This window comes from Lissotriton helveticus, chromosome 3_1 (assembly GCF_964261635.1).
Source record: "Lissotriton helveticus chromosome 3_1, aLisHel1.1, whole genome shotgun sequence".
In the NCBI taxonomy this organism is placed as follows: domain Eukaryota; kingdom Metazoa; phylum Chordata; class Amphibia; order Caudata; family Salamandridae; genus Lissotriton; species Lissotriton helveticus.
The window spans coordinates 812,129,969-812,147,870 of NC_136061.1; the positions used below are offsets into that span (position 1 = coordinate 812,129,969).

Sequence of the window (17,902 nt, forward strand, 5' to 3'; positions counted from 1 at the left end):
TACCATCCCAGGCCAAAGTGATTAACAAAGACTGAAGCGTAGCAAAAAAATGAGACGTCAGAGCCAGGGGAATATTAACAAAGAAATATAGAAACCTAGGTAGTACCACCAATTTAATCAGGGTTGACCCGATCAGCAAACGATAGGGGTAGTCGCGTCCAGCGAGCCACCTGATCCTCCAGCTTCAAAATCGCTACACCATAATTAGCTCGGATTATTTCTTGGGAATCTCTATGTACCCAAACCCCCAAGTACCGGACAGGTTCCGTGGCCCATGCCAATGGGAATTCCAGCTGAAAGGGTCGTGTAATGTCAGTCAAAGGCAATAATATGGATTTATCCCAAATTATCGATAGCCCAGAAAAGCGTTCGAACCGGATATACTCCCGAATCACCCCCTCCAGGTACCTATCTGGCTCCCGCACATATAGGACCATGTCATCAGCGTACATGGAAACCGCTAGCGACCTGAGATGAAAACGCAACGCAGAGGCCGCGTGTCGCTGCCGCAAAATACAGGCCAGGGGTTCTAAAACGATGGCAAATAACTGGGGCGAGAGTGGGCATCCCGGTCTTGTACCTCGCTGTATAGAAAAGGGCGCTGACACTCGTCCATTAACACGCACCCGGGCAATCGGATTGGTGTAAAGTAAGGTGACCCAGGACGTAAATACAAAGGGCACCCCCATACGATGTAATACCGCTATCCTATATCGCCATGCGACAGAATCAAAAGCTTTGGCAGCATCCAGCAGGACCGCCACTGCCGTAAGGTCCGGCTTAAGTAGATGGAGGACCGCAAACAAAGCTCTCAAGTTATGAGATGTAGAGCGCAGGGGAACAAAGCCAGATTGGTCCGGCAGTATCATAACAGGCAATAACAAGCGTAGGCGAGTCGCCAACACTTTGGCAAGTATTTTCACATCGGTATTCATCAGGGAAAGCGGACGATAGGACTCACATTGGTCCTGTGGCTTACCCGGCTTTGAAAGGGCCACAAGCAGGGCCTCTCGCATCGTCGCTGGAAGCTGCCCCTGATCTAAAGCCTCCTCCAAGACTTCCACCAGGTGAGGCAAAAGTAAGTCCACATATTCCTTATAAAATTCAGACGGTAGACCGTCAGTGCCAGCCGCCTTGCCGTTAGGCAGGTCCGCAATCGCATCCCTAAGTTCCCCCTCCGTGATGTGATGCATTAAAAATTCCTGTTGTCCCTTCGACAGCCAGACCAACGCTATGTCTTCCAAATATTGCGCTATCTCGTCCTCACCAGCCGTTTCCCTATACTCGTACATTTGTGTGTAATATTGCGCATAACAATTCAGTATACCGGCCGCATCTGTCACAGTTCTGTCCCCATCTTTAATTTCTTGGACTCTGCAGTGCTTAGCCCACGGTTCTTTGATTCTATCGGCCAGCCCACGCCCCGGACTACCACCTTACCCATAATACCGTGCCCTGGTGCGTTTAGATAAATATTTGACCTCTTGTTCCACCAGTTCATTATACTCGGTAACTTTAAAACGTATGTCAGCCAAAAGAGATGCCGTCGGTAGTAGCTCATATTGCCGTTCTAGTCTCATCAGCTCACGCTCCAGTTTGTCCATGGAGCCCCTCAGTGACTTGAGCACACCAGCCTGCAAACCAATACACCGCACCCTTAAAGGCCTCCCAAACAACACACGTCAACCACAGAGCCAACATTCCTGACAAAAAAAAATCCTCAATTACTTCTCTCAAGCTCTCACGCAACACCAGATCCGACAACGCACCAGGCGGCAATCGCCACGAAAATGGCGCAGGCGCATGTGACGGCAACCACACCTCCATAAGGACGGGCGCGTGATCCGACAGCGTGCGAGGCAAATGTTCCGACTTCATCACTCAACCACTAACATCCTTCGTCACGAGCCAATAATCCAAACGTGACCATGTATCATGCGCAGACGTGTAGCAGGTACCCTCTTTCGCTCCCAGATGGCCAAGGCGCCACTCATCCACTAAGCCAAGCTCTTTCATTCCGTCCCACACCGCTCCAGCCGCTCTTTTAGTCGAACATTGCCGGTTATCCTTTCTATCTAAGTTACAATCCAACGTCACATTCAAATCTCCACCACAGACAATTGCAGAGGGAGGTAGGGCATACACCTTATTCCATAAAGTGACATAAAACTCAGGATCGTCAATATTCGGTCCATAAACATTGACCATTGTTATACGTGTCCCACACAGTTTGCCATGCAAAATAATATAGCGCCCTTCTTTATCAACATCCTCATGAAAACTCTCAAAGGGTAAGTTCTTCTTAATCAATGCAAAAACAACAGGTGATGGACAGAATGCAGAACAATGTCATACATTCACCCCAGTACAGAGATCTGGGCCTAAATCCATCGTTTTTTTAGCTCACCATGCCTTTCCAGTTTGAACCCAGCTATATGCAAATCAGTCTTGACCCTGTGCCCCATGGGAACAGTCCAGCCCGAACTGCCAAGCCAGGTCCTCCCTGGACTGGAAACAAGCATCCAAGGACCGGTGTCGGGCTTTCAGCCTGGATAGCTTGATTCCAGTGGCATGGAGAGCACGGGACTCACGTCTGAGCATACCCGTCCCACTCGGGATGACAAAGCAAAAACAACAGGTGATGGACAGAATGCAGAACAATGTCATACATTCACCCCAATACAGAGATCTGGCCCTAAATCCATAGTTTTTTTGCTCACTATGCCTTTCCAGTTTGAACCCAGCTATATGCAAATCAGTCTTGACCCTGTGCCCCATGGGAACAGTCCAGCCCGAACTGCCAAGCCAGGTCCTCCCTGGACTGGAAACAAGCATCCAAGGACTGGTTTCGGCCTTTCAGCCCTCATCAGCCTTGATAGCTTGATTCCAGTGGCATGGAGAGCACGGGACTCACGTCTGAGCATACCCGTCCCACTCGGGGTGACAAAGCAAAAACAACAGGTGATGGACAGAATGCAGAACAATGTCATACATTCACCCCAGTACAGAGATATGGGCCTAAATCCATCGTTTTTTTGCTCACCTTGCCTTTCCAGTTTGAACCCAGCTATATGCAAATCAGTCTTGAGCCTGTGCCCCATGGGAACAGTCCAGCCCGAACTGCCAAGCCAGGTCCTCCCTGGACTGGAAACAAGCATCCAAGGACCGGTTTCGGGCTTTCAGCCCTCATCAGCCTGGATAGCTTGATTCCAGTGGCATGGAGACTCCACGAGCATATGAGCAATATGCTGTTGCCAGTCTAGTTTCCGCCCACTGCTTAGCCACCGTCTCCGCCGCCCGCCCCCTGAGGTGCGTCTCCTGCAAAAAGACTACCTGCACACCATGTCTATTTAAATACGCTAGTACCTGCCTGGTCTTTTGTGGCTTGTTTAATCCCCGCACATTCCAAGAGATCCAAGAAACCTTGCCTCCCTTATCCATACGGCCCACCAGTATGTAGAACCTGAAATATAGCCAACAGACCTCCTCTCGTCCGATGACAAATAAGCAAATCATTCGCCCTCCAACACCAACAGTTATTCTCACAAGTGTATATCCAGTAGTTGCGTCCAAGGAACCCCTCGTAAACCAAAAAACATGTCAACCAGTAGGCCCCGATCCCACAACTCACCCACCCCGACCCCCCACCCACTTCAGCTCCCCCAACCTGCCAAAGCCACATCCCACCCCCAAACTCCCCCCCTCAGTCTCAACTGCAAGTAAATTGTGGGGTACTCCTATATGTGGGGGCATAGAGGCGCAGAATTCCCATGTGTGGAACACGGGAAATGACCAAGCCCCAATAATGAACATCCTACGTCTACCACCTGGAGGCTGCATCCCGCTACTTCTGTAACACCCAAACCACATACTTGAAGGGGCCAGATGCCACGTACATACTGATACAGCACCTTCAGAATATCACAGTCTCGAACTTTGTGTCCCACCGGGCATATATCCCAACAGTGCATACGTTGTGCAATGGCCTAGAGAAAGCAAGGTCAACAGCACTATTTAGGAGAGCGACCCCAGCCTGACAATGCTCCTGGGAACATCTTTCCAAGCAACAATCAACACATTGTACTTAGGGTTACGTTCAGCTGTCAGCGTTCATGTCGGCGTCTTACTCCTGTGCCACTGCGGAGTCACGCTTACGCTTCTTCTGTTTCTTGGCATACTCCATGGCAGCTTTCAGAGAGGTAAAGATTTTATTATCCGAAGGCGCACCAATCCGCAGCCGAGCAGAGTACAACATGGCATACGGAATTTCATCTGCCCGGAGAAGCTGTTTCACGCTATTGAATTCTTTTCGCGCTGCCTGTACAGCCACAGTAAAATCAGGAAAAAACTGCAACTTGCTACCTTGATACTCAATAGTGCCTTTTTCCCGTGCCAACCGTAGCAGTACATCCCTGTCCCTATAGTTTAAAATCGAGCAATGATGGGGCGCGGTGGTGCACCTGGCACCGGTCTTTTCGCTAGCGAGCAGTGCGCACGTTCCACAATAAACATTCGGGGAAGCTGGTCAGACCCGAATAGATCCACAAACAAACGTTCCATAAAATCCTCCATCTTGCCCACATTCGTGGATTCCGGCTGCCCCGTGACGCGGATGTTATTGCGCCGGGACCGCCCTTCCAACTCCTCGTTCTTAGCTTGTATCACTGCCAGCACCCGCTCCATGCTGAAGACTTTGTCTGTGACTGTTGTAAGGCCATCCTCCGCAGCTGATACTCTCTGCTCCACTTCACCCATTCTCTCATTCTGCCTTTCAAATTGCGTGGACATGTGGTCAAGCCTGTGGTTCACCGCCTCCATAGTTCCCTCTATTGACTGTAACGTCTTTTGCATTGTAATGAGCGTGGCCTCCAAATTTGGCGCTCCTCCCGACGCTCCCGCATTCTCAGCGTCAGATGGGGCCTGAGACGGGAACATCGCGGATTTGCGCGTGTCAAAGTTAAGCTTTGGTTGATTTCGCTCAGGCCTTCCCATGTCGCTACTAGGCAAGGCGAACGTAAACCAGTCGCAATAAGGCTCCTGCAATGGAGACCGAGCAGGTCGCCGAGTGTCCACGCCAAGCAGTCAGTCCCACAGCAGCACGTGCAGGTGTGTAACACTGCAGGAATACACAATAGCGTTCCACCAGAGCTAGTTGCCGCAATCCAGATTTAGCAGCGTTCCAGAACATTCACTGGTGACCAAGTCCACTCACCAATCGACCGCTCCCACAGACTATCCAATACTGGTAGAGATCAGGCCTCCAATTCGTGATTGTTCCCAGTAGCCAGGCAGATTACAGCAGCCAATATCCCGTCCCGGGGGGAATGGAGCCCCCCAGCGCAGCTGCCCACGAGGACCCGAAGCTTCCCGGGTGCCCCCAGTCTCCTAGCTGCCACAATCCGACCACTCCGGTGCCCACTCCACCCTCGCCAAACGCCGTTCGCACGGCCAGGCCCAGGTCAGCCATGCGCCGCCTCCGCAGCCCCGGCCTCCCTTAGATCCCAGCCCCACTCACCGCTATCAACTCAGGCAGCAGCGTAGGCCCAGCGCGGCTAGCCGGGACAGTCCCGGAGCCAAAATCAGCCGTCCGTGTTCAAAATTTCTCCGTCTTCGCTCCGGCGGATACAGCAGACCCCCGCACCTCCTGGGCACAGCACCACTGGTCGACGCGCCGCAATCACCGCGCCAGGTGCTGGGAAGGTTCTGACAAATGTAGGCCAACTCCGGCCGCTATGCGGCAAAGTTCGCAGCAATAGAAATGGCGCACCAATACACGCTGCCAGAGGGCTCCGCCGCCCGGGAACAGCTCAAATCAGCTCCGCAGGTCCTCGGGCATAAATTAGCATAGAAAGATCAGGCAGTAGACGCTGGATGTGGCGGATATTGGACGGATTTAGGCTCAGACTGGCAGAGCCTCACATGAGTGCGGCCATCTTGCCGTGCACCCTCTAACGCCCCTTCATTGTGTGATGGAGTCGACTCTGCCACCTCCATCTTTATATTCTTTCACCATCGTGCTGTCCTGGCACGCTCTGCAGTGCCCACAGGGAAAGAAGCCTTTGAGACCCTAGTTTCTCATGGTGTTGTATATTGTTATATCACTATGAACTATATACTATATGTATATATATATATATTCACTGAAAAAACCATAGGTTATAGACCATATATAGTTAGGAATTAGCATTTACAAAACCTTGAAAATTCACTGAAAAAACCATAGGTTATAGACCATATATAGTTAGGAATTAGCATTTAAAAAACCTTATTTTACTCACACAAAACCATTGAAATTCCATATATAGTTAGTAGTACTAACTATATATCGCGCACCCGCAATCCACTGCTGATCATGTCACATATTACATCATTCATGACATGGTCAGTGACATCACTGATGACATCACTGATGACATCTCAAATGACATCACTGATGACATCACTGATGACATCTCAAATGACATCACTGATGACAACATCCAGTGACTGTGTATTTCTGTAAAGTTAAAATATGTCTTACATATTGAAGAATGAGTGGATGTAGAAGTGTCTGGATGAAGGATTTAGTAGGTGCATGACTGACTGTATGAGTGAGTGGTTAAATGTGTCTCACTGAGTGCATGGGTTAGTGACTGAACTGTGTTAATTTGTGCATCATTATGTTTGTTGTTCTGTAAACTGCTGCATGTGTTGATCAGTAGCTATATGAGTAAGTATATGGGTTATTGATTGGTTGCTCAAGTATTTGTATGGGAGACTGAGTGTGTGTGTGGGTGGCTGGGAGGTGTATGACTGTGCATTGGTGAGTGAATGGATATCTCAGTGCTACATGTCAAAGTAAGTACATATGTAAAACACAGTACATGTGAGAGTTGGCATATATAAATAACTGTGCATAAGAGCCAGTGAATGTGTGAGTGGCTGTATGGATGATTGTGAACTTGTATCAGGGATTGTAAAAGAGAGTAAATATGTGTTAGTATATGTTTGAATAAGTAAGGTGTGTATAACTGTATAGTTGAGGAAATGGAGGTGTGATTGATTCTTTGCATGACTGACTAGGTGTGTAAGTAACTCCATGGATGAGTGACAGTCTGTGAGTGTCTGTTTACACTGAGTGTATCTAAGGTTATATTAGAGTCTGAAGAGGTTCATCGTATTATCACATGAATGATGTCATCAGTGATGTGATCAGTAATGTCAAATGAGATGGCATCAGTGATGTCATCAGTGATGTCATTTGAGATGTCATCAGTGATGTCATCAGTGATGTCATTTGAGATGTCATCAGTGATGTCATCAGTGATGTCATTTGAGATGTCATCAGTGATGTCACTGGCCATGTCATGAATGATGTAATATGTGACATGATCAGCAGTGGATTGCGGGTGCGCGATATATAGTTAGTACTACTAACTATATATGGAATTTCAATGGTTTTGTGTGAGTAAAAAAAGGTTTTTTAAATGCTAATTCCTAACTATATATGGTCTATAACCTATGGTTTTTTCAGTGAATTTTCAAGGTTTTGTAAATGCTAATTCCTAACTATATATGGTCTATAACCTATGGTTTTTTCAGTGAATTTCAATGGTTTTTTAATAGCAAATATCATAAGCTGTCGAATGTCAAGTACGTGGTAAGAAAAAACATTTTCGTGTTTATGCACACTGATCTGCTTTGAATGCTGCCCCCCCCCCCTCATTTCTATTAGGAGTACTCTCTCTTTGCAGATAGTGAAGGGTAGTTAACGCAGGCCTTTGCCCCCGTTGTAATCCGTCGTGCCTGCTTCTCTCTCAATTTGATTGATTGTTATCCAAACATTTACTGTTTTAGAATTGGTTCTCTTTGGTTCATTCTCTATTTACAAACAAGCACAGAGTCGCAATACTCTGTTTAGTCTTTGCAGATAGCGAAAAATCGTGTAAAAAAACAAAAGGAATCGAGCAAAATCAGTAGGCCACTAATGGGATCTCTTTTTGACCTCGCTAAAATAGAAACATTAGGAACAACCCCTCATGACAAATACGAAACTAGTGAGATGAACTGAACTCCACACCATGATGGCTGCAAGACAGCTCGGCTCCGCCACCCACCCCGCCCAAAATAACGATAAACTCTATGCAAATATATACAACACACCAGCAAAGTAACAGGGTAAAACATTTTATTAAACAACTATTTACATAACTATTTTAAACTTTTTGTTGCCCGATCCGGCTAGCTCAATCGATCGAGCATGAAACTCATGCACTCTGATGATTCAAAGTTTTGAAGAGTGCTTGTAACACTGTCTGAAGCCTATTTGCACTTGCTTCATCTTCACTATTCTAAAAGTAAGTGGGGGCTGTTTGAGTACGTTACTGCATTTGTAAACAATGTGATGCGGTGCCACCCTGAACCGCTTAACGGAGGCCCCCGAGGGACGGTGTGATGGCGCGGACTCGGAGGGGGCGCTTGGCTCCGGCCCCCTCCCCAAGTCGTGTTCTCCTGGTGTGGCCTGAGATCGCCCCCGACATAGGTGGCCGGCTCCCGGGATCAAGCGGAACTTTTTGCCTTTTGGTAACTCTTCCATTCTTGACCTTGTCCCACAATCCGTTTCACCTAAAGACACGCTGTAGTGGGGCGCCCCTTTACCATTTCAGTTGCCATTCCGCCCGCTTTTGCTACACTGTGCCTCTTCCGCTATTCAGCTGTTTACCGCCCGCTCTTTCGACTACAACGTCTCGCTCACCATGTAGTTGAGTTGCTCCCGCTCTTGCGGTGCAGCGATAGGCGGCTGCCACAGGACTCAAAATGGCGGCCGGCTCTTCAGATTTGGGCGTGGTCCACTAAAATGGCCCTGCGACACCTTGGAACTCGGACGCTTGTCTGCTAGAGCTTCGGCTCCATTCTCGAAAGCGTCCCCTCAGCCTTGAAGATTCTACAAAAGTCTTGGGGGCCCCCGACTCCCGCAGGCTTCTGGTGGGGAGCGGCTAGCATGATTGCTCATGGAATGGCCACGACGGAGCTACGAAATGGTGGTGCTCTCATGCTAACGCCAGCTTCAGTCTGAAACATCCAGAAACTCTGTAGACTACCAATTCGATCAGTTCCGGTAGCGCCCCAACGTGACCCGGTAGAGAAGAACTTGCCCTCCCCTCTTTGACTGATGGTTCTTGTTGCCTGTCCCTTCTGTTGTCATTTAACAGAACTATTTAGCCTGCTGAGAGGGGTTGTGTTCCGACCGCTGGTTGGTGGAGACATTTTGACTATATTCTGGACCTGCGTTGTCGCGTAATGCGTCATATGACGCGCCGCGTTAGCGCATCCGGAAGTGATCCGGGGCGCGGCGCGCAGCGCGTAACGTAAGCATAACAGATCATGTAACTTGTTAATAAAACTTTTCATTGGTTCATTTTACTTTTCTTATTCTAATGATGAAAGGCTTGGTCATATGACCTAAAAATTACGCTTTTTATTACTTTCGAACATTATTTTTTCTTAAACATATGTTATAATGTTCCAGGCTAATGTACTTTCCCGGAAAATTTACAACTGTCCTGCAAGTAAAATATATTCCTTTTTCGAGAAAAAGGGCGTTTCTTCGTCCCATGACGGAGCCGTTGAGCAAAAGAGGGTCGGCCTGCTGTCTTAGTCGCCGATACGCCAGAATATCAGATTCTTATCGATCACTTTATGTTGCAGGAGTAGAAAACACAACAACCCTTGACCATTTATCTTTACTGCGTTCCTGCGTATTATACCTTTTACCCTTCATGTAATTCGAATGCTTTATTTCACTTGCCTTTTACTGATTCTAAAACAGTGACTATTATTAAAAACTTTACCAATGTAAATACTACTACCATGTTTTCTTTTAAAAACCTTTATTGTGAAAATGTCAGTATACAAATACGGGCCTATAACCACGTGGGCCGGCCACGGAGCAAACTGTAATCGTATATGATGAGTAGACATTTACACTGTAGAGGAACGTAACGGGCGGGCCATTAGGTTGCAAGAACTAAGGTGTCTAACAGTTGCGGAATCGGTGGACGTACATTTTATAATTAAAATACGACAGGGCCAGTTACAATAAAATTATCTAGATATACATTTGCGGGCAAGTACCATGGGTGACGTTAATTCGAACTTTCAATAGTACAGTAATCAATAACACATCAGAACTTAATATCAATAGGGATGTCGAAATATTCAATCAATTCTCGTCCCCGCCCGCCATGTGCTTCAAAACTGCATACGTATCTCGTGATTTCAAGGTTCTGCAACCAGTACACAACAAGGAGTTACGACTCCCATTTATTCTGGCGCCATTTTGGGCGAGGACGGGCAGGTCCAGGATATAGTCAAAATGTCTCTACCAACCATCGACTATGATGATGTTCATATGCTGTATTTATTAGAGTAACACTCATCTGTCCACATGAAATTAATTTGCCACAATCTAAACATGTCATTTTAATCTTTCCAAAGTTCTTCTAAATATTTGGGACCGTTTCCCTTGCCTCTGATGCTGTCAGTGCCAGTTCTTTGATGAATGTACTGGCAGGTCGGGGGTTCTCCTCCAAATCTCTCTTTTATGCAGCACTATAATTAATCGGTGCCACCTCTCCATATGACGATGCATGGTATAGTTACCATAACTATATTTTTTTTCGGTTCCTCTGGAGAGTACATCGTGGCAGATGAAGCGTGTAACGTACCGGGAATTTACCTTTTTTGCATGTAGAGGAAAGGAAAAAAAATTCGAGCGTCCGAGTTCTAAGGTGTCCCAGGGCCATTTTAGTGGACCAGGCCCAAATCCAAAGGACAGGCCGCCATTTTGAGAGTCCTGTTGCAGCCGCCTGCCGCTGTAGCATCAAGAGCGGCCGAAACTCAGCTGAATGGCAACTGAAACGGTAAAGGGGCGCCCCACTACAGCAGACGAGCCTCCACCTGGGAAGGCCCGTTCACGCCGCCTCCCCCCCCCCCCTTCGGGCACCCCACGCCGTTATTCGGAGCAGGATTGTAGGATGGCCACACCAATGCGGCAACTTGCTAGACACCACCTCGGTGCCAACCGAATCTCAGCGCCTTGTGGTGTCTTCTATTCAGAAAATATTGTTGTGCTGCCTTCGACCTATTCGCCGCAAGTGCGCACGCAACTCAGCTGCATAGCTTGCTAGACACCACCTCGGTGCCATCCGGATCTTGGCGCGTTGCGCTGCCTTTGGCCCCATTCGCACATCGGTCCGCTACTGACGCCACCTCACAGGACGCCCCACGCCCACTTTCAGCATTGTAGGATGGCCACACCAGTGTGGCAACTTGCTAGACACCACCTCGGTGCCATCCGGATCTTGGCGCGTTGTGCTGCCTTCGGCCTATTCGCACATCAGTCCGCTACTGACGCGAACTCACAGGCCAACGAGGCGCCCCACGCCGACTTTCAGCATTATAGGATGGCCACACCAGTGCGGCAACTTGCTAGACACCACCTCGGTGCCATCCGGATCTTGGCGCGTAGTGAAGCTGCAGCAGCTGCAAATAAGCTTCAGACAGTGTTACAACCGCTGCTCAGAACTCTCAACTATGACACCACCTCGGTGCCATCCGGATCTTGGCGCGTTGCGCTGCCTTTGGCCCCATTCGCACATCGGTCCGCTACTGACGCCACCTCACAGGCCAACGGGGCGCCCCACGCCCACTTTCAGCATTGTACGATGGCCACACCAGTGCGGCAACTTGCTAGACACCACCTCGGTGCCATCCGGATCTTGGCGCGTTGTGCTGCCTTCGGCCTATTCGCACATCGGTCCGCTACTGACGCTGCCTCACGTGCCAACGGATTTTCTACGCTTTTTATACCCTATGCCGCATAACAGGTCATGTGACTTGTTTATAAAACTTTTCATTGGTTCATTTTACTTTTGGTTTCCTAATGATGGAAGGCTTGATCATATGACCTAAAAATAACACTTTTCATTGGATGAAAACTTTTTTTTTCCCAAACGATGAAAGCCCCACCTTGTTTCTGGATGTTTCAGACTGAAACTGGCGTCAGCATGAAAGCACCACCATCTCGTGGCTCCGTCGTGGTCATTCCGCGAGCAATCATGGCAGCCGCTCCCCACTGGAAGCCTGCAGGAGTCGGGGGCCCCCAAGACTTTTGTACAATCCTCAAGGCTGAGGGAACGCTTTCGAGAATGGGGTCCAAGACCTAGCAGACTAGCGTCCGATTTCCAAGGTGTCCCAGGGCCATTTCAGTGGACCAGGCCCAAAAAGGAAAGAGCCTGCCGCCATTTTGAGAGTCCTGTGGCAGCCGCCTATCGCTGCACCGCAAGAGTGGGCGCAACTCAGCTGAATGGCGGATTTTGACACAGTGGACCAAAAGCGGACGGAATGGCAACTGAAACGGTAAAGGGGCGCCCCACTACAGCAGACGAGCCTCCACCTGGGGAGGCCCGTTCACGCCGCCTCTCCCCCCCCCCCCCACCCCCCCCCCCCGGGGCGCCCCACGCCGTTATTCGGAGGGCGGCAACTTACTGGACATCACCTTGGTGCCATCGTTCTGCTGCCTTGGAACTATTCGCACAGCAGACCGCTACTGATGACCCACCCCCCGCGACGCCCCACGCCCAATACCGAAATCAGTGCGGCACCCAGGCAACATCACCTGGGTGCCGTCCAGAAATCTGGACGTTGTGCTGCGTTGGGACTATTCGCACAGCCGACCGCTACTTCCTTCTTTTTCCCTAAAAATGTTTAAATGTTTTTACTGTTTTTGTTTTGTTGTATATATTTATAAGTTATTAAAGTTTTATAATCCTACTACTTTGTTGGAGTGCTATATATTTTTAATGTGACACATAATTGTAAAAACTTTGATGTACAAAGAGGCATCCCTGGAATCTTCCGCTTCAGGCTCGGTCCCCTCCCCAATCACAATACAGAATGGTTTTCAGATAGTAGGAACGCGTGTGGTCTGACGGATCTCATCGGGTGTGGGCCTTGATCTACTATAACTCCTTTGAAGAGGGGTGATTCTTTACAGCTGGGGCCATAAACTACATCTGCAGGGCTAGCTGATAGCCTGGGACCGGCCTGGACAATCGGACACAGAGGAAGAGGAGTGTCAGAGGGTGCGGTAGTGAATAGGGCGAAAGGGAGGTGTCGGACAGGCACAGGGTGTGATTCTCAGGGAAGAGCAGCGCAGATGGGGGGGGGTTTATTGCCCATGCGTAAGACAGAGAGCGGGGGTGACCAGTGCCTGGGGGAGATGCTTGCGAGGGTGGGGAGCCATGCTAAGGATCGACAGCATGCAGAGAGTGGGTCTGGTCAAGGCATCTAAAATGGCTGCCGTGCACGACAAAAGTGTGGCATTTGAAAAAAGGCAAGATGGCGCAGACAATGTTTATCAACACTTCCTGATTTCCTTCGAATCGAACGTTAACAGACGTTATCTCTACCACACTACCGGTCCCCCTGGGCTTAAACGCCGAGATGGTAGGGACTGCATCCCGTGGAGATAGGCCGAGACGTCACTCAGCAGAAAAAAAAGAAAAAAAAAAGTCTATAAACATACAATAAGTTAAAAGTCAATCATTCTTGTTTCCTTGTAGTACGCTCCCCAGGCCCGCGGGGCCCTTTTAAAACCTCCACATCAAACCTAGGGGGTCAGGGAGGATCTACTATGCCCCCTTATGGTCATTTGCCCCTTCGCTTTGGCCTCCTCTTGTCTCTCGATCCTACCGAGAGACAAGATGGCGGCCGCTACGGACTGTTTGGAATGTTTACAGACGCCGGAGAACCAATCAGCTTCGCTTCACAAAGCTCCGTAACGCGAAAAGTACGCGAAGCGGAGCGCTGCCCGGTCCGCTGTCACAGATATATATCTTTTTTTGAACGTTAATTTCTCAAAATCCACTGGAGCACATATATTGAGACATAGCAAAGGCACATCGGGCTACCAGTACCTACAATTTTGCCAAGTTTCGTGCAAATCCATTCAGCCGTTCGATTTTTTTTTTTTTTTTTTTTTTTTTTTGCCCCGCGGGGCCCTTTTAAAACCTCCACATCAAACCTAGGGGGTCAGGGAGGATCTACTATGCCCCCTTATGGTCATTTGCCCCTTCGCTTTGGCCTCCTCTTGTCTCTCGATCCTACCGAGAGACAAGATGGCGGCCGCTACGGACTGTTTGGAATGTTTACAGACGCCGGAGAACCATCCGGTCCGCTGTTACAGATATATATCTTTTTTTGAACGTTAATTTCTCAAAATCCACTGGAGCACATATATTGAGACCTGGCAAAGGCACATCGGGCTACCAGTCCCTACAATTTTGCCAAGTTTCGTGCAAATCCATTCAGCCGTTCGGGCTAAAAGTGAGGCCAACCGCCCTATGGAAATTAAAATTGGAAAAACGCGTTTTGTAATTACACAAAATGGCAGCGATAGGATGCATCAGAGACAGACAGTGAGAGAAAGGAGGCCGGAGATGAAGAAGAGATGTCAAATACACATTGGAGATAATATAGTGGGAGAAGGGAAGTAAATATGAGTAAACTTACTATGTAACATAAAAATGTTGCACTCTATACTATAAGTCTCATTTTATACTACAATCACTTCGCTACAACCTCATAAATTAAAAATAAAAATGAATAATGTCTCAAACAATTTTTGATTTCTAAATATAAATTTATTCTTCTGAATTTTCATAATTTGAAAGAACTAGTAACATGTCCTCATCAGGAATTTCCTCTTCAATCATCTCATCAGGAATCTCCTCATGAAAAGTCTGCAATGATGATTCTTGTAACTCTATGGTCTCCAAACATTCGATAAATTCGCCGTCAAGAGATTGATCAAAAAAATCATTCAAGTCATCTCCTCCTTGTGAGAATATTTCATTATTGGTGCTGTCAATTTCAATAAATGTAGTGGATAATTCAAAAGAAATTGCCACGGTCTCTTCATTGTGATCCATTTTATTTTGAAATTTCTTGCTGTAAATTGCAGAAAAAAATAATCACTTTCATTTATCGTTTTTAGTAATACATAATATAAAACTAACTTTATCAAGTATTTAGTATAACAGAAGGACTGTAAATAAATAACAGAAAACATTTTTCAAATTATCTTAAAGTGTACAACATAGTTCCCCTTACAAATTAACAACTCACCTTTTTGAAAGTAGGAGAAGCGTTAGTACTGTGTAAATCAAACACCAGAAATTGAGCACCAGAAATTCCTCACAAATGTACCTCAGACAGTAGTATCACAAAATGGCTGTGGTTTCCTCTCATTTTAGATATATACATAACCAATTAACTTTCATCACACACAAATACAAAACCAAAGTAACATTTTAATTGGTTCTAAATTTCAACACTTTCAAATGTGTTTTCCCCATGCAATTTTCCATAGGACATTTAGATACGTCTACAGCCTGAATGGCTGAACGGAATTACACCAAACTTGGCAAAATGGTACATCAAACCTAGGGGGTCAGGGAGGATCTACTATGCCCCCTTATCGTCATTTGCCCCTTCGCTTTGGCCTCCTCTTGTCTCTCGATCCTACCGAGAGACAAGATGGCGGCCGCTACGGACTGTATGGAATGTTTACAGACGCCGGAGAACCAATCAGCTTCGCTTCACAAAGCTCCGTAACGCGAAAAGTACGCGAAGCGGAGCGCTGCCCGGTCCGCTGTCACAGATATATATCTTTTTTTTAACGTTAATTTCTCAAAATCCACTGGAGCACATATATTGAGACATAGCAAAGGCACATCGGGCTACCAGTACCTACAATTTTGCCAAGGTTCGTGCAAATCCATTCAGCTGTTCGATTATTATTATTATTTTATTTTTTTTGCCCCGCGGGGCCCTTTTAAAACCTCCACATCAAACCTAGGGGGTCAGGGAGGATCTACTATGCCCCCTTATGGTCATTTGCCCCTTCGCTTTGGCCTCCTCTTGTCTCTCGATCCTACCGAGAGACAAGATGGCGGCCGCTACGGACTGTTTGGAATGTTTACAGACGCCGGAGAACCAATCAGCTTCGCTTCACAAAGCTCCGTAACGCGAAAAGTACGCGAACCGGAGCGCTGCCCGGTCCGCTGTTACAGATATATATCTTTTTTTGAACGTTAATTTCTCAAAATCCACTGGAGCACATATATTGAGACCTAGCAAAGGCACATCGGGCTACCAGTCCCTACAAATTTGCCAAGTTTCGTGCAAATCCATTCAGCCGTTCGGGCTAAAAGTGAGGCCAACCGCCCTATGGAAATTAACATTGGAAAAACGCGTTTTGGGACCCCCCTTTTTTCTCGGACCCCCCTTGACGAACCCCCCCAAATTTCCAGGGGCTGCTCAGAAGCAAAATGTTCCATTTTCCTGAAAATTTCTGCCAATTCCGTCCACAAACGCCAAAGTTATTAGACATAGAATTTTCAAAAATCCCATAGAGAAAAAATCCTAACTATATATACCTACTGGCGACTGCCAGTAGGTAATATATATATATATATATATATATATATATATATATCCTGCCTGTACTGCTCATTAAAGGCCTGCCACCTTAAGTCCAGCGTTTGTGTGCGGCTCTATTTTGGGTATGGCAACGGAGCATTCATATTACCTACTGGCGGTCGCCAGTAGGTATATATAGTTAGGATTTTTTCTCTATGGGTTTTTTGAAAATTCTATGTCTAATAACTTTGGCGTTTGTGGACGGAATTGGCTGAAATTTTCAGGAAAATGGCACATTTTGTTTCTGAGCAGCCCTTGAAAATTTGGGGGGGGTTCGTCAAGGGGGGGCCGAGAAAAAAGGGGGGTCCCAAAACGTGTTTTTAACATTGAGTTTTCCATAGGGCGGTTGGCCTCACTTTTAGCCCGAACGGCTGAATGGATTTGCACGAAACTTGGCAAAATTGTAGGGACTGGTAGCCCGATGTGCCTTTTGTAGGTCTCAATATATGTGCTCCAGTGGATTTTGAGAAATTAACGTTTAAAAAAAGATATATATCTGTAACAGCGGACCGGGCAGCGCTCTGGTTCGCGGACTTTTCGCGCAACGGAGCTTTGTGAAGCGAAGCTGATTGGTTCTCCGGCGTCTGTCAACATTCCAAACAGTCCGTAGCGGCCGCCATCTTGTCTCTCGGTAGGATCGAGAGACAAGAGGAGGTCAAAACAAAGGGGGAAATAACTATAAGGGGGCATAGTAGATCCTCGCTGACCCCCTAGGTTTGATGTGGAGGTTTTAAAAGGGCCCCGCGGGGCAAAAAAAAAACAAAATAATAATAATCGAACGGCTGAATGGATTTGCACGAAACTTGGCAAAATATTAGGGACTGGTAGCCCGATGTGCCTTTGCTAGGTCTCAATATATGTGCTCCAGTGGATTTTGAGAAATTAACGTTCAAAAAAAGATATATATCTGTAACAGCGCTCCGCTTCGCGTACTTTTCGCGTTACGGAGCTTTGCGAAGCTGATTGGTTCTCCGGCGTCTGTCAACATTCCAAACAGTCCGTAGCGGCTGCCATCTTGTCCCTCGGTAGGATTGAGAGACAAGAGGAGGCCAAAGCGAAGGGGGAAATGACCATAAGGGGGCATAGTAGATCCTTCCTGACCTCTTAGGTTTGATGTACCATTTTGCCAAGTTTGGTGTAATTCCGTTCAGCCATTCAGGCTGTAGACGTATGTAAATGTCCTATGGAAAATTGCATGGGGAAAACACATTTGAAAGTGTTGAAATTTAGAACCAATTAAAATGTTACTTTGGTTTTGTATTTGTGTGTGATGAAAGTTAATTGGTTATGTATATATGTCAAATGAGAGGAAACCACAGCCATTTTGTGATACTACTGTCTGAGGTACATTTGTGAGGAATTTTTGGTGGTGAATTTC

The 17,902-nt window shown here is 47.2% G+C and overlaps 1 protein-coding gene across 2 annotated transcripts in view; it reads left to right on the plus strand.

Annotated features, from left to right (window-relative positions):
- The window catches only part of UEVLD (UEV and lactate/malate dehyrogenase domains), a 346,003-nt gene that overhangs the window by 263,248 nt on the left and 64,853 nt on the right, over positions 1-17,902 (plus strand). The window lies entirely within an intron of this gene.